At 42.9% G+C, this 23,402-nt stretch overlaps 1 protein-coding gene across 3 annotated transcripts in view; it reads left to right on the plus strand.

Moving 5' to 3' along the window:
• Positions 1-482: 482 nt before the first annotated feature.
• tmod1 (tropomodulin 1) overlaps positions 483-23,402 on the plus strand; it is a 114,671-nt gene continuing 91,751 nt past the window's right edge. For all 3 annotated transcript variants that reach the window (XM_023952050.2, XM_023952021.2, XM_023952078.2), the window contains exon 1: positions 483-758. The gene's annotated coding sequence lies outside the window, so the exon portion shown is untranslated. The remainder of the gene's footprint in view (positions 759-23,402) is intronic.

Here is a 23,402-nt window from a genome sequence, read left to right on the forward strand (position 1 = left end):
TGTCAAATTTTGTATGTGTGCTGGGGGGGGGGGGGGGGGGGGGGGGCTGGTGGGGTTACTCGCCCAAGGAGTAAGTCAGTGTAGAACCGCCACTGTCTATAGTAAAAGTAATTTAACATTCATGATTGTGTTCATCAATATACAAAAATTATAATAATAATTATAACATGTGGTTATCATTTTCATATAATTTCTATTCATAAACGCTTGTATTTATTCTTGTTTAATGTCGCACATTGGTTCCAACCTAAGACTGTTCTAGATACTTGTTCTTCACGGGAAATAGAACATTTAAACTTTCTCTTTCAGCTGAACTGTGAATCTCTGCAGAGCAACATGAACATCAGTGAGGTTCTGGTTCCATCCGGTTCCTGCTCAGGAACAGCCTCACATGTTAAAGTTAATTTCTCTTTCGTTGCGTTCTAATCCCCTGTCCGATAATGGGCGTGACACCGTTTATGGCGTCATAAGTGTCAGGGCAGCCGCGCGGGGGGGGCAGGGTCTCCTCCGTTTACTTTGCCTTTTGAGGGAGATGAGATTCAGCTCGCGAGCCCTGGGAGGACACGGGGTTGAGCGCGAGCGCTGAACGGAGTCGGACCGAACCTCCGGTCAGTGGTTCCTGCTGCGGACTTCTGCAGGAACCCGAACTTTCGGACCTTTTGCGGGACGGACCTCTGCGGCTCCGACGGAAACCATATGTGGTCAAAGTATTCGCTGCTGTCACCCCGCGCGCCGACCGCCTAAAAATAGCACCGGAGGTACGTACGGGGGGGGGGGGGGGGGGGGGGGTCACGTCTAACAGAGAGAACTTCTCATAAAGATCATGTCCCGGGAGGAAAGGAGCGTCAAAGAGGCTCCCGTCTGGTGTTTAGAAGGTCCACGGTTCCGTTACCGTGACATGTAACCAAAGGACAAACAAAACTAAAAATAGAATTTAAATTTAAAAAAACTTCAGCATGGACTGACAGACATGATGAATGCAGCCTCATCAGAAAACAAACCAGGGAACTGAACTGATAGAATGGTTTTCTATGTGCTAAAGGGCTCAGAGGTAAATGACACCCCAAACTCTCATCATAGCCAGACCCCCCCCCCCCCCCACACACACACACACACAATGGTCACCGTGGAGTCCAGCATCTGATGCTTCATTGTCATCAGAAACAGCTGATGTGCAGCTTTCAGCCTCCACCCAAAGTTCAGCTCTGCTGAGAGATTGTCTCAGAGAAACCTTTGGACTTTCTTCTGGAGGAAGGTAGAACCAGAACCGAACAAGGCTTTAGCTTCTTCAACACATCCTGAAGTTCATTGAGGTGCATGAAGTTCTAAACTGATGCTTTCTTGCTCCTCAAATGACCCAATAAGGGTTCTACTCTCTAATCCCAGTTAGAACCTGCTGCTGGATTACAAGAACCTGTGTTTTTATCTTTAGAAGTGATCAAAGTACAAACATGGTAAAAGATTGTGTGTTCCAGAACTTTATGGGTTCTGTTCCACATTTGCTGCAGTGAGAATCTTTGACGGAGTGGAACCTCTGCTCTTTGGTTTTAGAAAAACAGCAGAAGCTTGATGTCCCTTGGAGGTTTCATAGTAAATCCCAGCAGACAGATCTAAAACAAACTTCTTCCATTGTTGTTAACCCTTGTGCTATCCTAGGCACTTTAACGTTGGGAGGTGGGTCATCTAGACCCACTAGACAGTGCGCTGAACCTTTTTTCATTAGTGATTTGTGATCTTCACTGGTGTCCATGGATTACATGAAATCTTTCCACCTTTATCCACCTTTGTCATGGTGGGGAGAACACCTCAATGGAAGGGGGGGGGGGTCATCTAAGATAGCACAAGGGCTAAAGAAGCACAAGGAGGGAATCAATTTTGCTGGTGTTACTATTGACAAATGCAGACTACTGTAACCATCCTGGGCCAGGTGAATGCTGGACTCTGATTGGCTGCAATAACCTTATTGGTGTCAATTAACCTCATTGATTGATGCAGAGAAAATACGTGTTTATAGATCCCTTTATTCTGAAATTTTGACAGAAATAGTTTGTTTGTTGATCACATTTATGGATCAGAGTTCATTTCTTCCATCAAAGCGATCTAGGAAACGACTGATGCACTGTGTTTCTTTGAAACCAACTTAATCTTCATCATCTGGACAAAAACAAGCGGGAAGAGGAGAACTTTCCTCTGAAATGAAGCTTTGGGTCCCTGAAGGTGACGTTTAGCAGATAAACCGCTTTCCTCTGCTGGTTAGTCCTCATCCAGCAGCAGAGCCAGAGGCTGCTTCTGGAGCCGTTACCGTGACAACGCAGCATATCAAATAGTCTGCTTTTTCTGAAAAACGATTTAAACATAAAAAATCACACAATTAAAGTACTAGTAATCAACTTCGTAGGTGACAGTGGCATAGGTGGGAAAATGCCGTTCAACATGTCCATTATCAGATATGAATGACTTTCTGTGTAACTTTGGATTTGTTTGTATGTAGCTTTTGATTTCTAACTCATACAATACATTGGTGTGTGGGGAAAGTTTAGGATCAGCTTAAAGTGAATGAAAATAGTTTTAAACTGGTGTTTAGTAAACTTGAAAGAAATATTGAAAACATGAAAATCTTTTTTTCAAATTTAGATATCTCGTTTTTTCAATTTCTTATGCTTTCAGTCTCAGTTTTCAGTTTCAATTCAGACTTTTCAAGTTTTTACCGCTGAACCTAATTTTATATGAGGGAGGGGCTTTGAGTTCATTTGCTACCAGGACATGATTCTCTAAGAGGTGATGGGGATTTTAGCTCCAAAACAGCTCTATATTATATTATCATATAATCCTTTTTATCTCAGACAGACATGAACATTTACAAGCTTTTCTCTCTTGTTTAAACCCTCTTAGTTCAGACCTTGATAGACAAATAAATCCATTTTCTTAGAAAACAAGGACCTGATTGTGTCAAACAGGGGTGCTCATTACATCACAAGATCAGGGGGGTATTCCAGAGAGCAGGTTATGCTAGCTCCCACGGTAGGTTTGAGGCTAAAGAAGTGTACAACCACTGTTTTCAGTTCCAGAAATGAAGGTATGTTTCAGGGTACGCTTACTTGCCTAGCAACTAATGCTCTGAACATAACCTGGTCTGGAGCAGGTTTAGTTGAAGGTTAGTTTGTTTTCAGAGAGGTGAAGCAGCATGGCGTGTCCATTTGAAGATGATTTAGTGGATGAAGAAGCTCAGATAATACTTTTTCCACCGTGAGAGGGTGATAAGACCACATATGGATGTTGGAAAGATAAACTTTATACTTTGATCTAACTTCATTATTTGCTTCAGTTAAGATAAATCTTTTTTTTTTTAGTTCAGTTTAGTTAGCTTAAAAATAACACGTAGTTATCAGACAGTTATTTTACTTTCATTTACTTTCAACTTTGGTTCTGCTGTTAGATCGGCACCGCAAGGGATTGTGGGATACCATTCCCTTTGCCTGTCTGGATGGACTTTGGTACAAGTGTAGGTTTTTGTCTAAATGTGTTTTGTTGTTTAGCTGTTTTACTGTGTTTTGCCGAATTATTTTGTCCTACTATGCTTAAGTCTGCACCATGAATGAGAGGGAGGGAGAGGATAATGAGTTTATATAGTACCCCTACTATGAAATGCTGTAATGTCAGAAAATTGGTCAATGAAAGTATGCATTCTGTGTATATTGTTTCCTTCTTTTTATTGTTATAAAAATGAGCATATCTGCCGGCTCAAACTTAGACATATGAGAGGTCAAGAATTATAATAAATTAAGATGGAAAAAAGATTAATTGAATTGGAGTAAAATGACATTTAGTTAGATAAAAATGTAAATGTAAATTTGAGTTGTATAAAAACTAATTAAGTTTTATAGACATAAGAAATTGCAGCCATATTACTTTTTTGATGGATGTATAATCTTCGTACGCCGTCATTAAAATCTCAGACTCCGTCTCACTGAAGTATAGCGCTCTCTTTTTTTCTCCACGCGTTTCCATGGTGACTCCAGAAATCGGCGCTCCATTGAGAATGTATTGGATTCTGCCAAAAATTGAAAGGGCGTAAAGACAACTAAGCGGGCGTATTTAGAAACTGAGTGAGTGAACCTTAAAACTCTGATGGCGCAATTCTAACCAAGCAACCCCGTATTTTACAACTGAACGGCTGAAATCCTAACTGAGCAGTGATCTTGTGCGGTCAATTCTCTTTTGCGCCCTCACCTGGACTTACGCTCAGTGTTAAGGGGGCGTTTTTGTCACTTGGGGGCAGTATTCAGGGATGTGTTTGTCACTTAGGGGCAGGAACCTTTCTGGTTGATCTGTCGAGCAGGGGGGTAGGACTTTCATTTTGAGGCTTTAATAGAAAATGAATGGCGGCTGTAACGTGGATTAAAAGCATTAAAATGGTAACAAATGCAGTGAATTTCACATGAGAAAAACTTACAGCACAAAAAAACCCGCTGCACTTTCTTACCTTGGTTTTGGGTCGTTGGTTAATGTTCTAATCCACGTTGCATCCACCGTTTTTTTTATGAATGCCTCTAACAGGGGGGGCGCTTTGACACAAAGTTTGACACAAAGAGCCGACATTTCTAACTGTGATAGTCAAAGAGCCACACCACACACTGACCTGCCAGACACACACACAAACACACAATTAAAGCCATGTTATTTCCCATAACCCCCTCCTTTCCTTTCAATACAACAGCGCTGGATTAAACGGCGCAGTTTCAGTTTTGAGTGTTTTTTTCTGTATTTAACGTTAACACATACCGGTGAAACGTTTATGCTGGTATTTGTTTAAAAAAGGCAGCGAGCGCAAAACTGAGTTGGTTGTGATTTATTTTGTCAGTGATCAATCAGAAGTCCTCATCTTCTGTATCTGGAACAGCTGGACTACATTTCTATCAAACACGCCGGCTCCCCTTTCCTCATCATCAGAGTCCGTCTCTTTGCCGTGCGGCTCCAAACAACAGTGAAAGCAGACGCCTCAGGCCAAGTTTAAGTCCTGCAGTCCCAAAGTGTGGCGTAACTCGCCGACGCTGCGTCCCGGTAAGGGGGGGAGGATGATCAGCTTTCCACTGTCATCTGCTGGAAGTTGCAGCGCTCAGCCTCCAGTCGATCTTCCAATACAGGCAACCTCCTTTTCCGCGGAAACTCAGCTGCTGCTGCGTCTTCTTGTCTTGTCCGAGTTGGTTTGCCAGCGTCTTCACTTGCGAACCACGGATTCATTATTTTAAATTATCTGGCTGAGGTTCGGTAAAGTTAGAAAGATCCTCACAGATTCAGACTTCCTGCTTCAATAAGTCTTCTGATCAACGTTCAAATGTGTCAGCAAGTCTCTCAATCCTTTTGTATTAACACGGAGAGTGAACTGCAAATGCATTTCTAAAGAAAAAAGATCATTTTCTTGCCTTTTAATCAGAATTGTTCGCTTCAAGCTGTTAATGCAGACATGCAGCAGGCGGCTGTCAAGGGACCGTCAACAAAGTGCAACCTCTGTGAACTGTGAAACACCACTGTGTAAAAATCAATAACCTCACAAAAAATTCATAAAATTATTATAAAGCATAGTCTTGTTACAATACATATTTTGTAAGAAAGTCCATCTTTATTTTATCTTGTTGCATATACTTTGTCAAATTTTAATACATATGAATCATGACTAAAGTTATCAGTAACTTGACATGACCTTATTGTCATACTAAAATAAAGAATATGTCAATAGTTCACTTTGTTTATTTATAGAAATTTTTCATATTTACAAATGGATCCGATTTGGTCAAAAATCCTCAATAGCTCTGAAGATGCTAGATTTTTTTTACATAATCTTTATTGTAGTAGGAAAATAAGGTCATGATTAGTCAGTTCAGTAGGTTTTGTGACAGTAACTACAGCATCTTCAAAGCTATTGAGCATTTCTGACCAAATCTGATCAATATTTTAATATGAAAAATTCCTAACAATAAACAACGTGAATTATGACATAATCTTTATTGCAGTAGGACAATAAGGTCATGATTAGTCAGTACAGGAGGTTTGGTGACAGAAGCTTTAGGATATTCAGAGCTATTGTGCATTTATGTTATGACTCATATCTCTGTTACATTTTAACTATAAATAATAAAATAGAGATTGACTTTCTAACAAAATTTAGTATAATAATAATAATAATGTAGCATGACTATGCTGACGAGTTTTCATTACCAGTTTATATAAATATAGACATGCATTCACTTTTTAAAAGTTTACTGATTTTTACAGAATGATGTTTCACAGGGTACGCACTTTATTGACGGTCCCTTGGCAGCCGGCTCGCTGCTCCGTTTGCATTCACAGCTTAAAACGAACAATTCTGATTAAAAGGCAATAAAAACTGTCTTTTTTCTTAAAAAATGCTTTTGTAGTTCAATCTTTGTGTTAATACAAAATGATTGAGATACTTCCTGACACATTTTAACGTTTATCAGAAGAGTTATTGAAGCAGGAAGTCCGAATCTGTGAAGATCTAATTTAACCGAACTGCAGCTGCTCTATTCCCGTGTTCCTCCGCGTAGCTGATAGCTTGCAGTTTAAACTGTGCCTCATAATCGTGTCTTTTTGCATTTCCAGGGTCCAAAACAAGGTTGTTCTGCATTATGCTCATAACTGCACCTTTGTACTATTGGGGGGGGGGTCTTCTTTCATGTCCTCTCCTCTCTCCGTACCGTCATCATGCTGTCCTCTCCTAGATCCTCTTTACCGAAGTCACACAACAACACATAAGGGCCGCTCTGTACATTTTGGAGAAAAAAGTAAGACTTTCACCTTATGGTTGTGAAAGTACTGTACATAGAAAATATGATAAAAGGCAGAGAGCTGCATGCAGCTCAAAAACCGCCTGTTAGCCCCCCTGCTCTGAGAAATGACAGTCCCGCCCCTCTGCCTCGCCGATAAGACATGCAAATTTCGGCCAATCAGATCAACCAGAAAGGTTCCTGCCCCACAAGTGACAAAAAACGCCCCCTTAACACTGAGCGTAAATCCACATGAGCGCGCAAAAAGGAATTGACCGTGCAAGATCATTGCTCAGTTAGGATTGCGCCAGCGCGGTTGTAAGGTTCACTCACTCAGTTCCTAAATACGCCCACTTAGTTGTCTTTTTGCCCTTTCAATTTTTGACAGATCTGTAATTCCATAGAATGTCTTTATGTACCTGCTGTGCACGTGCATTAACCCAGGGTTATCAAGTTGAGTGTAATTACGCTAACTCTTTTGGAACTGACACCCAGAGTAAGCAAGTTCAGGCGGATTTCAGCCAGAGTTCAGGGTTAAAGTCAGGCTAGTTTAAACATGCTTCCTGGAATACCCCCCTGAGAAGAGGGAACAAGTTCCACAAACCAGCTCTGCAGTCACAAAGGCCGCATTTACACTGCAGGTCTTGATGCTCATATCCGATTTTCTGACTATATCCGATTTTTTTGACGACCCGCTTACATCATCTTTTGAAAGTGACCCGTATCTGATTTTTGCATTTACACTATACAATGCTGAAACTATCAAACATAGACGTTCTGAGGACTATGTAGCAGTATTTCCGCACTCCGCGGACCTCTTTCGGACTTTTATAATTGCGGTTGTCATGGAGGCAAGGCGGCGACGGAAGGAGGCGTTGCCTTGGGCGCTCCAGAGGGGATGCACGGGGGAGTAAAAAGGGGGGCTGCTCGGCCGTCTTATGTGCTCTCTCTGAGTTTTGAATGAGGAAGTGTTTGCAGACGTGCTGTACTAACAGTTCGATCCAAGTGTTGAACCTTTCCTGCGCGATGACTTCTCTTTTCTGACCGTAGTCAGAAACACACGGGAGATTTCCTCGGGGTTCTCTTTTCCGTTCTGAACCCTCAGCCTCCAGAGTGGGTTAAGAAAGACTCCAAAACTTTTGGGCGAGACACCTTATTTTTAATTTACGGTTCGCCGACACTCCCCCGCTCCGCACTCACACCCACTTTCTCTCCTTACACACACACGCAAGCACGCGCGCGCTCACACACACGGTCCCCATCATACACGCCCCCCAAAGAAATAAACAGCTTCTAGCCCAGGGGTCGGGAACCTTTTTGGCCGAGAGAGCCATAAACGCCACATATTTTTAAATGTAATTTCGAAAGAGCCATACAATAATGTAGCATCCCTTTCCCAACTGAGGCACGGAGACTTAACCTCTTTTAAGGTTCTTTATTCTGGTTACTGTAGACCGCAACAAACGCCGTACAATTAATTCAGCAACTCCTGAATCTCTCCCGCCGACACGAGAGCGCTTCTCCCAACTTTATATTCCCCTGCTCCCGCTGCAGCCCTCCCCTTTCCCTTATTCGGCCCATAGCTGAACCCCATTGGTCCAAACTACCTAACAACAGGCTGAGCGACAGAACTGAGAGCCAATCAGATCTCTGCTTGATCGATGCGTTCCATGAACTCCAGAACTTTTAACGTGGCCCGACAGTCGTCCAACTCAGTCCGCGACAATATGTTTAAAACTAAATTACAAGTGAATGGGTGCATTTGATGTAATTTCAACATTTTTAAAGTACAATAAGTCTGTGGATTCTTTTTAATATTGTTATTCTGTTGCTAATAAATGATGAGTATTTCTCGTGGTAGTTCTGCTGATGGTCTAGTCTGGTTGATACGTGGTGAGTTTCTGCTTCATGCAGGCGTTGAGACTTGAGACGTGGTCGTAGGTCTGAATGTTTTGTAGATGTGAGACAGACTGCTCACATGCAGACGGGGAGTCAAACACACACTCACACGCTGCAGTGAGTGACGGGCAGCGGGCTTTACGTTTTTACAATCCCTGCGCGATTCACCTGCAGCCTGTCCCCACAACCCCTCACCCCCACCCTCTGCTTTCTCCCTCACACATCCCGTCTCCGCATCTGCGCGCTCTTTCTCAGAGACGGGAGCGCACAGTTTTAGGCACGGCAATTCACAGGTTTCTGGCTGGTACAAACTCTGTGAATTAATAGACAATTTTAAACTTATACTAGTGCTGGCGCAGATTTGTCTCTCTAAGCACTGCTACTACTGCGCGCCTCTGGCATCGCATCGCGCACGAGAAGGACTGGTCTAATGGAAAAAAAAAAATTAGAATCAAAGATTTGTCTGCGAGCCACATGTGACCAACAAAAGAGCCATATATGGCTCGCGAGCCATAGGTTCCCGACCCCTGTTCTAGCCTGTTCCAGAGCAACTGTGTCCCGCTTCATTAGTTACCGTTTGCGTCCGTACCGGACATAACAGCAGTTTCCGACTACGGTCTGAAGCCTGAGGCTGAAAGGTAACAGCTGATGGGGCTCCAGCTGTCCTCCAACAGTAACATCAGCACAAAAAGCACCTTAATAAGTCATGTGATCTCAGTTGGTGGTGTCCTGAGTTGACGTCACTGACGTACGACTCACAATCATTTACTGGGGAATATCCGATTTGTCTGCTTACATGGCACACGCAAATGCACGTATCCGATTCGTTTCCGATTTATTTCCACATATGAGAGAAGCCTGTATCCGATCTGAGAAAAACGGAATCCATGTGCTTTTGTCCTGCTTACACGTTCACCGGTCATATCTGATCTGTGCCACATCAGAGGAAAAAATCGGAATTGGGTCACTTGAACCATGCAGTGTAAAGGCGGCCATAATGTTCCTTGTCTGTTCAGCCATTACCCAGCGTTCGGTTGCTGTGTGATAATAATAATAATAATGGATTAGATTTATCTGCGCTTTTCCAGATGCTCAAAGCGCTTACATTGTGTCCATTATTCATTCACTCCTCATTCATACTTGGTGATGGTAGCTACTGTTGTAGCCACAGCTGCCCTGGGGCAGACTGACAGAGGCGTGGCTGCCAGTTGGCGCCTACGGCCCCTCTGACCATCACCGGGACATTCATACACATTCACACACCAGTGGAGCCACACTGGAGGCAGGGAGGGTGGAGTGTCTTGCCCAAGGACACAACGACAGTTGGCTGGGGGGAGCGGGGATTGAACTGCCGACCCTTCGATCTTTGGACGACCTGCTCAACCGCCTGAGCCACTGCCGCCCCACTGGATGGAGAACCTCAACCTTTGTGCTATCTTAGATGACCCCACCCTTACTTTTACGTGTTCTCACCATGATAAAGGTGGAAAGATTTCATGTAATCCATGGACACCAGTGAAGATCACAAATCATTGAAGAAAAAACGTTCAGAGCATTGTCTAGAGGGTCTGGATGACCCACCTCCCAACGTTAAAGTGCCTAGGATAGCACAAGGGTTAAACAATACAAGGAAGTCACTCGGGCAAACAGTGCAACTCAAATCCAAATTTAGCAGCTGATTTAACAAACTAACATTTACAGTATGTTGGGTTTCCAGCCAACAGGACAGCCTATAACTTTAGCATGATCTTAATGGGAACAGTTTTAAAAAAAATAATAATAATTTGATTTATTTGGCGCCTTTCTGGACACTCAAGGTCGCCTCACAGTTCAAAAATATGTAAAAGCATAAAAATACAACAATAAAACTCCACAAAACACAAATAAGTTAACAGTCAAAACAGCAGTTTAAATATTATGTGCTGAATGTATGACGAAAAAGGTGAGTTTTGAGATGTTTGGAAAACTGTGAGAGTGAGTCCATATTTTTTAGATCAGAGGGGAGGGAGTTCCAGAGCTGCTGAATACTCTACCCCCCATGTTAATGAGACGTGGTCATGGAACAGCCAGTCGAAGGGAGGAAGAGGATCTGAGGTAGCGAGTGGGAGGAGCAACAGTCAGGAGCTCTGTAAGATACGGAGGGGCGAGGTTGTGGAGGGCTTTAAAGGTTACAATGAGAATTTTGTAAGTGATCCGGTGGGGTACTGGTAACCAATGAAGCTGCTGGAAGACAGGTGTAATGTGGTGAATGGAGGGTGTTTGGGTTATTATTCGAGCAGCTGAGTTTTGAACCAGTGGAAGCTTACAGATGGTTTTTTTGAAATAGTCCAGTAATAAGGGAGTTACAGTAATCGATACGGGAGGTGATGACTGGGGACTAGGACAGCTGTGGGGTGAGGAGTGAGAGAGGGAGGGCGATGACGAATGTTACACTGATGGAATTAAGCGGAGCGGGTGATGATGTTGATGTGGGCAGTGAAGGAGAGAGTGCTGTCAAGGATGACACCCAGACTCTTAACCTGAGGGGAGGAAAATATGGAGGAATTGTCAAAGGAGAGAGAGAAATTACCAACTTTGCTAAGAGTGGATTTAGTGCCAAAAACGAGAAGTTCAGTCTTATTGCAATTTAATTTAAGGAAATTTGCGTGATGTACCAGGATTTGACTTCAAAAAGACAATTGGAGAGGGAAGAAGGTGGAAAAGTAGAGCCAGGTTTGGAGGAGATGGAGAGCTGGGTGTCGTCCGCATAGCAGTGAAATTGAATGTTGTATTTCCGAAAAATGTGACAGAGGGGGAAGGAGTAGATGATGAAGAGAAGGGGCCCCTGGACAGAGCCCTGGGGGACACCTGTGGTGATTGGTGTCACAGGAGAGGTGAATGATTTTAACTGGATGAACTAGGTGTGAACTGAGAGATAGGAATGGAACCAGCTAAGGGGTAGGTTGGTGATGCCAATATTGGAAAGTCTGTCCAGTAGGATGGGGTTCAAACGATTGTGTCAAACGCCGAACTCAGATCTAGCAGGAGGAGGATGGAAACGGAACCAGCATCTGCCGCAAGGAAGAGGTCGTTTGTGATCTTGAGAATGGCTGTTTCTGTGCTGTGGAGAGGACGGAAACCAGACTGGAGCTGTTCGTATAAATTGTTGCCAGAGAGATGAGCATGGACTTGAGCAGCTACAGTTTTTGCAATATTTTATTTTCATTTTCAAGGTTACCGAATCAAACAGGCAAAACAAACAGTTCAGGTGCTCTTTAGACCATTACAAAACACAATGAGAAAATACAAGTAAATAAACAATTGCCAGTTGCATTCTATTCAATATTTATTCACAGGCCGTCCAAACAGGACATAAATAGAAGAAAGAAAAATGCAGTCTCAATACAGAGCTAAATAACTTTAACTTTCTGCAAGTGATTTAGAAATGGTGTCCAGAGTTTATTGTGAACATTAATTGAGGCAGTCCTGACATGGCGAATTTTTTCCATGTGGATGAGAGATAGCATGTCAGTGAGCCACACTGGAAAGTATGGAGAAGCCATAGATTTCCACTCTCGCAAAATTTGTCTTTTTGCAGTCATTAACCCAAGTTCTAGTGGTTGTTACATTACAGTTGGGATAGCTCTAGTACGTATGCAGCCAAAAATGGCAAGCTCTGCATCTGGTGTAATAAAGCAACCATAGGCTTTGGCATACCAGTCAAATATTCTGTTCCAGAAGCCAGCCAATGAGGGACAAGACCAAAAAGCATGAGCCAATGTGCCTTCAGATATTTTACATTTATCACAAATGGGAGTAATTGAAGGATATATTTTGTGCAACCGTACTTTGGAGTAGTGGAGCCGATGGATGATTTTAAATTGTATGAGTTGGTGTCTGCTGTTAACTGAGCACGAGTGAATCTTGGATAAACACTTTTCCCACATAGATTCTGATATCTCTATGCCCAACTCCTCACTCCAAGCATCTTTCATTTTTGTTGATGTCACCCTGGTGCTGCCATCGAATAAATGCACTATTCTAGAAACCAAATGCCTGGAGCCAGGGGGACTTTTGAAAATGTCATAAAGATCATGTTCAGCTGGAAGATCTTGGAATAATTTAATTTTGGACTGCAAGTAATGTCTAATTTGTAAGTACCTATAAAAGTGTAAATTGGTAATGTTAAAGTTTTGTTTAAGTTGATTAAATGATGCAAATTTTTTATCTATGTATAAATCTTCAAGTTTGGACAAACCCCTCTCATTCCATTCCTGATACAATTTATCATCCCAAGGAGGCAAGAAAGAGTGATTATGGCATATTGGTGACTGAACAGAAATATCCGGCAAAGAAAGAAAGCTTCTAATTTGATTTAAAATGCGCACTGATTGCTTTAGGACAAAACCCAGTTTCCGGAGAGACTCCGCCCTCTCCAGTTTGGAGAAGAGCAGAGCCTGTAAACATGAGAAATCTCTCACTCCCCCGGCCTCCATCTTAACCCACAGCGGAGTGGTGGGACCAAAGTTGTCCAGCGATCCCTGCTGCCAGAACATCAATGCTCTGATATTAGCAGCCCAGTAATAGTGTTTGAATTCCGGCAGGCCAAGACCTCCTTCCAACTTGGATTTTTGCAAATGCGACTTTGAGATTCGAGCATTTTTATTATTCCAGATATAAGAAGTGATTATTGAGTCTAACTCCTTGAAGAAAGAGGCTGTAAGGTAAATAGGGAGATTCTGACACAAATACAAAATCTAGGCAGAGAAACCATTTTTATGGAGTTTATTCGGCCAATCATGGATAAGGCAAGGGTCTTCCGAGACTCAATATTTTGCTTTAATTTTGATAAAAATTTTGTGAAATTCAAGGTAAAGATTAATTTTGGGTCTTTAGGAATAGTCAGGCCCAGGTAAGTGAAATGGTCATAGGTTATTTTAAAAGTAGCGTTTTGAATAGAATTTGGCGGATACGTTTTAGATAAAGGCATTAATTCACTTTTAGTCCAATTTATTGTGTACCCTGAAATTTTTCCGAAGGTTGTTATCAAATCAATAAGAAGGGGCACAGACTCCTCAGCATTGCGCAAGTATAACAATACATCGTCTGCATACAAGCTAATAATAGTTTCTGCTCCTCCAACCAGAAGGCCTTGGATATGTGGATGTGCTCTTATTTTAACAGCAAGAGGTTCCAAAGCTAAGGCGAACAGGGCAGGAGAAAGAGGGCAGCCCTGCTGGACTGAGCGCTGTAACGGAAATGGCGTTGATCTCTCCCCATTAGTCAGGATTGAGCACAACGGACCTGCATATATTAGTTTCACCCAAGATATAAACGTTTCACCAAACCCAAACCTTCGCAGTGATTCAAACAGGTAAAGCCATTCAACCTGGTCGAAGGCTTTATGCGCATCAAGACTCAAAACCGCAGCTTCATCAGAGCCATTGTGGTCGGCATAGATGGTGTTCAGAATACGCCTAACATTGGAAAAGGAAAGTCTGCCAGGGATGAATCCTGTCTGGTCAGGGTGGATAATAGAAGTCAAATACGTGTTTAATCTGGTTGCTAAAAGCTAAAGCCTTGCCTGATGGAAATGACTTGATGGCTGCAATCACTTCATGCAGTGTGAAGTCGGAGTCAAGATGACGCCTTGCAGCATCAGTTAACCTGGGCAAATGAAGAGAGCCAAAGAAATCATCTATGTCACGCTGTGATAAGTTCTGATTAGAAGAGTAAAGTTCCTGATAAAACTCTTTGAAACGATTATTAATTTCTACCGGGTTTGTTAGAAGAGTGCCATTTTTATTTTTTATTTTATGAATAGCTCTCGATGCCTGCATTCCTTTAAGTTGTTGTGCTAGGAGCTTATTGGGCTTATCTCCAATCTCAAAATGTTTTTGCCTCAGTCTCAATAAAATATTATTGATTTGACCGCTCATGATTACATTGTATTCATATTTAAGTTTCAGCATTTCTCTGTAGTCAGAGGGGGATTTAGAAGTTTGATATGTTCTTTCTAGAATACAAAGGGCAATTTTAATTTCAGAAAGCCTTTTATTTTTTTCCTTTTTGAGAGCTGAGGTATAAGAAATAATGTCACCACGTATAACAACTTTCAGTGTTTCCCACAGTGTTGAGTCAGACACCTCCCCATTATCATTAATTCCAATAAATTCTTTAAGTTTAAAAGCAATATGTTTACTAAAATGTTCATCGCTAAGAAGGGTGGGGTTGAAGCGCCAGGAATATTTTTGTTTAGGTAGATTTAGGGACAGTGATATAGACACAGGGCTGTGGAGCAGCTACAGTTTTTAAAGAATTTTTTAAATGAATGGGACGCTTGAAATTGGGCAGAAATTGTTGAGGTCGGAGGCGTTTGAACCAGGCTTTTTTAGTATAAGGGTGACTACTGCTGACTTGAGAGCAGTGGGAACTGTTCCAGTCTTGAGGAAGGCGTGAATGATGCTGGTGATCAGTGGGGACAGAGAAGGGAGAGTAGCCTTGACCAAAGCAGTGGGTATTGGGTCAAACTGTCAGGCAGAGGTGTTGGATTTTTGGATGAGTTCACTAATTTGTAGAAAACAAATAAAGTGGGGGAATTAGAGCAGCGGGGATTAAATTTAGACTCAAAGATGACTTGAGTTGCTGATGGATCTGCTCAATTTTAGTTGTGAAAAATGATGCCAAGGAGTTACAAAAATCTGAGGAGTACAAGTGGGGGAAATAGAAATACAGAAATACAATCATTGTAATGAGAAATATGAGTAGTGTACATTTGTTTATGGACAGTAAGACCAGTTTTTCTGTATAATCTTTCCAGTTGTCGTCCTTTGGCTATCAGTTGTCTGAGAGTGGCCGTGAAGCAGGGTGCAGAAGTGGTGAAAGGGATGGACCTACATTTAAGTGGAGCAAGATTGTCCAGGAAATTTTGGAGGTTGTCATTGTAATGTGAAAGTAGTTCGTCCAGAGTGGAAAGACTGTTGTTGGGGGGAGGCTGTTGATGACTGAGGAAAAATTGTCCATGTTGATGTCCTTAATCATACGGAAGATTATACTACGGGGCAGGTGGGTTTTGGAGAAAGAGAGGTTGACTTTAAAAGATAAGAGCATGTGGTCTGAAAAAGGAAAAATATCCGGTTTAAAGTCTAGAGGGTGAACACCTGGATAGCAAACAAGGTCAAGAACATGTCCATTCCTACGGGTGGGGAAGTTGATGTGCTGGTTGAGATCAAAGCTGTCCAGAAAGGATGTAAAATTTTAGTGAGGGTGTTGCTGACATTGTCCATGTGAATATTGAAATCACCTAAAATTAATAGGTTAGATGTAAGTGTGGAGAGATGAGTCAAAAAATCCGAAAAAACTGTGATAAAATCCTTATGTGGATTTGGTAAATAGTTGCAACAATAGTTGGCGTTGGTCCAGATATCTGGCAAGCTGTAACCTCAAATGATTGATGGTAGGTACATTCACGGGCGCAAACCTCCAGTTCTCACAATGGATCATAGCAAGTCCCCCCCCCTCCCTCCGCACCCCGAGATGTGAGGGTGAGCGATGTAAACAAACCCCGGAGGTGTCGCATCGTTCAGAGAGGTTGTTTGGCTGCTGTCAAGTCTCTGTTAGACACAAGTCTAACTTTCGGTTGTCGAGGAGATCTTGGACGAGATGCCCCTTGCTCGTGAGCGAGCAGATGTTTAGGAGACCGAAGTTGGTTTTCAGGTAGAAGACCAGAAATATCTGATGTAGCGGGATGTACCATCCTGGAGGATACTCTGTGAGCCCTGGTGAATGTATCTCCGACGGGGCTGATAGAAGATTCCGGGTGCTGGAGTAGCGTTGGAGGAGGTGCATCAAGGTGAGTCAAGCGGAGTTTAGCAAAGTCGAGGGCAGAGTACTGAAGGAGAGCTGTCAGTGGATGCTTGACCAGGGACAGGATGGTCCAGAGTTAATCCACATTGTAACTGACGTGATGAGAAACCAGCAGGCAGGCTAGTTCACACAAACGGCCAAATGTTGATCTGAACCAGAGGTGAACAGATCCCGGAGACAGTCCACAGGTATTGGACGAAAAGTGTAATTAGCAAATATCCACAATTTGGGAGTAAAAACTAGAGTCCAGAAGGCTTAGAAATGCTGAATATTCGGTCCAGGGGAGCAGCGGCAGCCAAAAGCACACAAGCGTTCACTCGACCCGGAAGTCCAATTAATTTTATTTTCACTTGTTTGGTTGTTAATGTCATTAATGCCAAGTATAGTTTGCTTAGAAGTTTCTATTCCAGGCCTTACTCATGTTAGCATGACCCATGCATTTGTGTACACACACTGTTTACTGGAGTGTGTTGGGTTGTGAGCTAATGCGTGCTGATGCTGAGCAGCATTACATGCTTTTTTGTATCCCTTTCTGTATACAAATATATGAAGGCAACCTACACCGACAGTGATTACTGCGATGTCTGGTTTGAGGAACGATGTGGGAACTTCACTAACCCATCCTGATGTGAACTGATTATGTGTACCGAGTCCAGGGCTGGCCAACCCTGGTCCTCAAGAGCCTCAACTCTGCCTGCTTTCTAGGGTTAGGGTTAGGGTGCTTGATGCTGTCTAGCTAAACCAGCACTGTGGTGCAGTGGTAGGGCGGTCAACCTTCAATCGGTATATTGCAGTTTCAATTCCCGCCTTGCCCGCCCAGGTGTCGAAGTGTCCGTGGGCAAGACACTGAACCCCACCTTACCTCTGGTGGAAGTTTGGCGCCAGATTTCGTCAGCGGAGCCTCCATCAGTGTGTGTGTGAATGTGTGAATGGGTTTGTGACTGAAAAGAACTTTGAGCCTTCAGCCTAATATCACTTGAGTCAGCCAATCAGCAAAAAGATGGTCAAGGAGAGCTGGAAACCAGGTAGGATTGTGGCTCTTGATGACCAGGGGTTGGCCAGCCCTGCTAGTACCTTTTACCTCCTGCATTATGGAAACAAGCTTCAGTGAGCTGTGTAAGATGGCGCCGATGTTCATGGCACGCGTCTGTCTATTGCTCAATTTTTTAGTGATTTCTCGTTTTCACTATGGCTAGTGCAAAATACTGGCGCCGTCCTCACTTATGACAGAGACACTCTGTTGGGTGGCTGCACGGTGGCGCAGTGGTTAGCGCTCTTGCCTCACAGCAAGAAGGCCCCTGGTTCAAGTCCTGGCTGGGGGACATGAAAAATACATCAATTGGGGACCTTTCTGTGTGGAGTTTGCATGTTCTCCCCATGTATGCGTGGGTTCTCTCCGGGATCTCCGGCTTCCTCCCACTGTTCAAAAACATGCTTCATAGGTTAATTGGCAACTCTAAATTGTCCATAGGTGTGAGAGTGCATGGGTGTGTGATTGTGGACATTCTACCCTGCGACAGACTGGCGACCTGTCCAGGGCATCCCCTGCCTACGCCCAAGTAGCCGGGATAGGCTCCGGCAGCCCCGTGACCCCGAAAGGGACAAAGCGGTACAGAAAATGAATGAACACTCTGTTGGATCTAAATGTTTCTATCCACCCACGCTCTCTGGTTGTTCGGTTGGAGCCAAAGGACTTGGTTTGTTTGGGAGTGCCAGCGTTTAGTTGTTGAACAGCTGTTTTTCTTCGCAGCAGTAGGTGTCAGCAGCGCCAGAAAAGGTGAAGCGGGAGAATTGTTCGCCTTCGCGCCAGCTGTCCCAGTTCTAGGGATGACATGTCCCACGCCAGTGCACCAGGAAGTTCTCTGTTTGCCCCCTGGAAACTCCTTTTGTGCCCGAAGCCGTGCCTGGTTTCTGTGGTCGAAGTTACCCTGGATTCTCACTCCTTGGTCAGGCCAGCATGGTCTGGAGTGTGTTGGAGGAAAAGCATCTCATTAAATTTGCTTGAAGTTCCATGGGTGAAGTGCTCTGCTGCTGAGTCATCACCAGAGACTGCGGACCCGACTTCGACATCAAGGAGGTTTGGATTAATCAATGCTAGACCTGTCATGAACAAAAACATTTATCTTGAAATAAATTCCCAAAAGCTGGATTTTATGGGCATTGTAGCAACCTGGATCCCTTCTGCTCCGTCAGGTGTTCTGCTGGAGCTTTTACCTGATAACTGTTCTTGTTCTAATGTACCACGATCTGTGTGTAGAGGACGTGCTGCTCTGGGTTTTGAGGTCACATTTTAATTATCTGTAATCACCTTTACCTTTTGACTAGGGCTGTGACGATAACCGCATCACCGCGGTGATGAGGTCGTCACCGCATCACCGCACTTTTTTTTTGAAAGTTTTTTTTTTTAAAGTTTTGCATATGGTGCGTGATTGGAACTACAATAAACACATTAAACACAGTCATCTTTGCTGATAATTTACTTTCTTTGCTAGTCCTGTGTTCAGACTTCAAGGGTTTCTATGGGAAACCTTTTATCACTCTTCTTCTCTCCTCGTTGCACCCGCCTGCCGCACTGCTGTGACTGTCTCTTACAGAAAGCACGCGGCACGTGCACACTCTACTTACACACACACGTGCGCTGTTACAGAAAAACACACACATCCTCATTCTACAAAAGACGTTTTTGTCTTTCGAGGAAATACGACAAATTTACTGCGTTCTAATTTTTCATTTCCATTACAAGCTGCGTGCGTTCTTGAGTGTGCGACACGCCGCCCGCCGGAGTATTTTGTGTGTGTGTGTGGGGGGGGGGGGGGGGGGGGGGGGGGGGGGTATTACTTTTCTCAGTCACTCTGCAACACCAAACATGAACGTGCGCTGTTAGATTTCCATGAATATCACTACATTTTTTTGTTTGGGAACTATTTTGTGCAGCAGCAAAGTTATGTGTCTGTATAAACAAAGGCGGAGCCTCCTGCCCTGCGTTCTTCATGGGTGTCAGGCTTCATGGCTACCGGAAAGGTGACAAAGTGTCTGCAGTCTCGTTTATTACTGGGCAATAGATAATATTCTGAGAAGATGTCTGTACCACAGAGCACAGGTGAAGCCTCACATGCAGATGATCAAAAATCCGACACCGTCACAGCTCTACTTTTGACTCTTTGAGTTTTGTCTTTTTGATCTGGGCCTGTCCTCTTCTTTCTTAGGACTTTTGATTAAACGGACTCCTAAGTTTAAGGCAAAGTTTTTCACAGATTTTTCTGAATTGCTTTACACTTTTATGCCTAAATATGAGCATGTGTTAATTTTAGGGGATTTTAACACTTATGTGGGCTTAAAGTGTTGGATTGTTTTGGTCTTCTCACGGACATATTCTGGACTTAGCTCTGTCTTTTGGGTTTCCTCTCGAGACTGTGAAGACTGCTTCTTCTGACACTTCAGCAGTTACATTCGACTTTGTTCAGCCATTCATTATTGCCCTTAAAGGTAATTTACACTCCATTTACGGTTTCTAAGGAAACCGTTTTTTAACCAGCCCTGTTACTCCCATAACGCTGCCGCGACACAAGCGGAAGGAGAGCTTTACCCGTTCACCCCTCCATGCACTGCTGATACTTGCTCATTCTTAAACACGTACAACAGAATGGCGAGCCGGGCATTGGCCCCGCCTTTAGCCCCTAAGACTCATGGGAAATGTGGAATCGCGGATGTAAATTTCCTCATCATAACTGAGGGATGTAATGTTGATTATATGGTTACTGTTTGTAATTTTATGTATGATACCTAGATTGTCAATAAGTAAAAAAAAAATGAAATAAAAACACCATAACTGAGGAACTTGTGAACAGAATAGAGGTCCATGCTGTTTGGCAGATGTCGATACACTCAAATACATGAGCCAGAGGCAAAGCTGGCACCACCCACAATGTGCTAATGAATTGCACTCACTCTGGGATGCTGTCCGTGATCGGTCAGGATGACAATATTGCCTAACATTTGCGCGGCTTGTACTCTGACGCGGCTTGTGTATGCATAAAACTAATTAAACACGTGAAAATGGGTGGGTGCGGCTTGTAATCGGGTGCGCTTTTTAGTCCGGAATTTACGGTACTTGGTAATTTTTTGTAAATTTCATCCTTCAATTCAAGTAATATTTACTAAACCAGTTCGTTGGCTTAATTAGTTGTTATTTCCAAGTAAATGTAAATGAGTAACATCAGTGATTCTAACACACCTCTCTGTACTGGGAGCACAACGTCAAAGCCCCGTCCTGTCAGGTAGGGACGGCTGGTGAGCATGAAGGACCCGAAATGCAGAGACGGAAGCACACGGTTCCAGGGCAAGGGGTTTATTTAACAAAAGGTTCTGCAGAGCAGGGTAACAAATTAAAACTCACCGTGGGCAAAACTTGAAAACATGGCAGAAAACAGACATGCAGAAGACAGACATGGAGATGACAGCCAGGGAAGAGACCTTAATGGACCAGTACAACAGGAAGGCAGAGACAAGACTTAAATAAAGATAGGACAGACGAGACACAGGTGAACAAGATCAGGAGAGATTGGGACCCAGGAAGTAAAACTCAAAAGCATGAAAAAACAGGAAACCTTTCAAAATAAAACTGGAAACAGAACTCAAACATGACAGAAACCAAAACGGAAAGCAAAAACCAATAAAAAGAAACCACAAACCCTCATTTAAGCGGTCTTTCGCCAGACAGACAGGTGCGCATGCTCCACATTTCAAAAGTTGGCGGACTTTGTTGACTGCGACGTGGATCACAAAGGTACGTTTTTTAGTGAAACTAACTTTCTACATTCCTGTTGGCTCACCTAATTAAGTTAGTCCTCACTTAAAGCAGCTCCGCTAGCAAATGGTGTATTTTTTTGCTAGCTAGCTAAGTTAACGGCCTAGCTAACTTTGCTATATCCCTGTATGTCCGTTTTGCCTGGAAATGCCCCATTATACTTGAAGGCATGTTTTTACCAAAGCAACCTGTGGTGAAGTTGATGCTGGAGGGAGATAACTTCATGATACACGTTTTAAAAAATATATTTTTTTAATTTTTATATATATATATATATATATATTTATAGTCGTGCTGCCCGTCATGTTGTCTCCCCTCCCCCCCCCGTTTTAGCTTGATACTGACCCAATAAAATGACCGAAGTATAATTTGAAATGATTCCGTTTTTGCACTGCTCCCATTAAATGTATTTAGTAAAAAATCCGTGGCGGTTTCTGTCTACAGCACTCAGTTTCACTTAAGTTTCCACGTCGACCTGTTTCAAATGCGACACCGAGCTGACACGGTGAAACCCCAAACGTCTGCGGACTGTGCGGGCGGGTCAGCTTCGCTCAAGTAACTTTTGGCTTTTTGACCATGGCGCCATAGTTATATGTATGTTAAGAGAGTCTTTGCTGCTTGTCATATTTCTGTTTTCCTTTTAGGCTTGAACAGGAAGTCAGAACCAAAGGAGCATCAGACTTTGAATGCACATAAGCAACTACTTTGGACAACTACTAAACTATTACAGGACACCCGGTCATACAGGTAATATTACAAAAAGCTGTTCACATCATTTATAATTTATGTGCATAAAAAATAAAGAGATAGCAATCTACTTCCTTGAGTTAATAAGGTAAAGTTAAATAAAACACACAGATAACCTTTTTTGTTTTTTCAAGAGCATGGCACATTCTGACTGCTAATCTGGACACCCCCACGGCTGACACAAGGTAAGACCAAATGATTAGGTTTAATTTGTCACAAAATTTCGTTGGGTGGTAGTTTGGTTTCATTTTAAAATTTTAATTTGTATGTTTCAGGTGCCACAACATGAGATTGTCGTGGTCCATCCCAATGAAACACAGGACAACTAAGACCCTATGTATGGGTCAGTCGTCATTGAGGGGACAGAAGTTCTGGAGGACTGCCGAAGTGGGACAAAAGCTTGTCTTCTACTCATGGCTGTCATCTACACGTATGCTGTCAACTTAAGCTACCTGATGAAATTGAAATATGCATTTGAATTGATTATTAAAGATTATTTTTAAATTCTGCACCGCTATACTTTTGTGGTTGATATTGATCTCTGTACTTCCTTCTTGCATCTTCTAGACTTATGTATATTTGCACTGTTTTGAAATTTGCTAACAAGAGATTCTATGGCCGTGGGTATGTGCAATGTTATGTTGATGTTTTATCTATGCAACTTCTAATGTTAAATTAAAATGTCTTTTAAATATTCCTTAAGCCGCAAGTATGTCTTTTGGGAAAATGTAGAGTTATATTTAATACAATGATAACAATATGTACTTAATTCAATTATTATTGACTAATATATACTTTACCGTCTTTCCTCTTTCCAGATGACACACCTAGCACCTTCCTACCTATCAGGGAAACAGGTAGGAAGGTGCTAGGTGTGTCATCTGGAAAGAGGAAAGACGGTAAAGAGACTTGGTGGTGGAATGAGGAAGTACAGGAATGCGTCCAGAGGAAGAGGTTGGCTAAAAGGAAGTGGGATGTAGAAAGGACTGAGGAAGGTAGACATGAGTACAAGGAAGCGCAGCGTAGAGTGAAGAGAGAGGTGGCAAAGGCCAAACAGAAAGCTTACGATGAGCTATATGACAGGCTAGACACAAAGGAAGGAGAGAAGGACTTGTACAGGCTAGCCAGACAGAGAGACAGAGATGGGAAGGACGTGCAACAGATAAGGGTGATTAAGGACAGAGATGGAAAGGTGCTAACAACCCAAGAGAGTGTACAGAAAAGATGGAAGGAGTATTTTGAGGAGCTGATGAACGAGGAAAATGACAGGGAAAGAAGGGAGGAAGATGTGGTTGTTGTGGAGCAGGAAGTAGCAGAGA

The sequence above is a fragment of the Oryzias latipes genome, chromosome 1 (genome assembly GCF_053564925.1).
Source record: "Oryzias latipes strain Hd-rR chromosome 1, Olatipes_Hd-rR_3.1".
Classification (NCBI taxonomy): Eukaryota; Metazoa; Chordata; class Actinopteri; order Beloniformes; family Adrianichthyidae; genus Oryzias; species Oryzias latipes.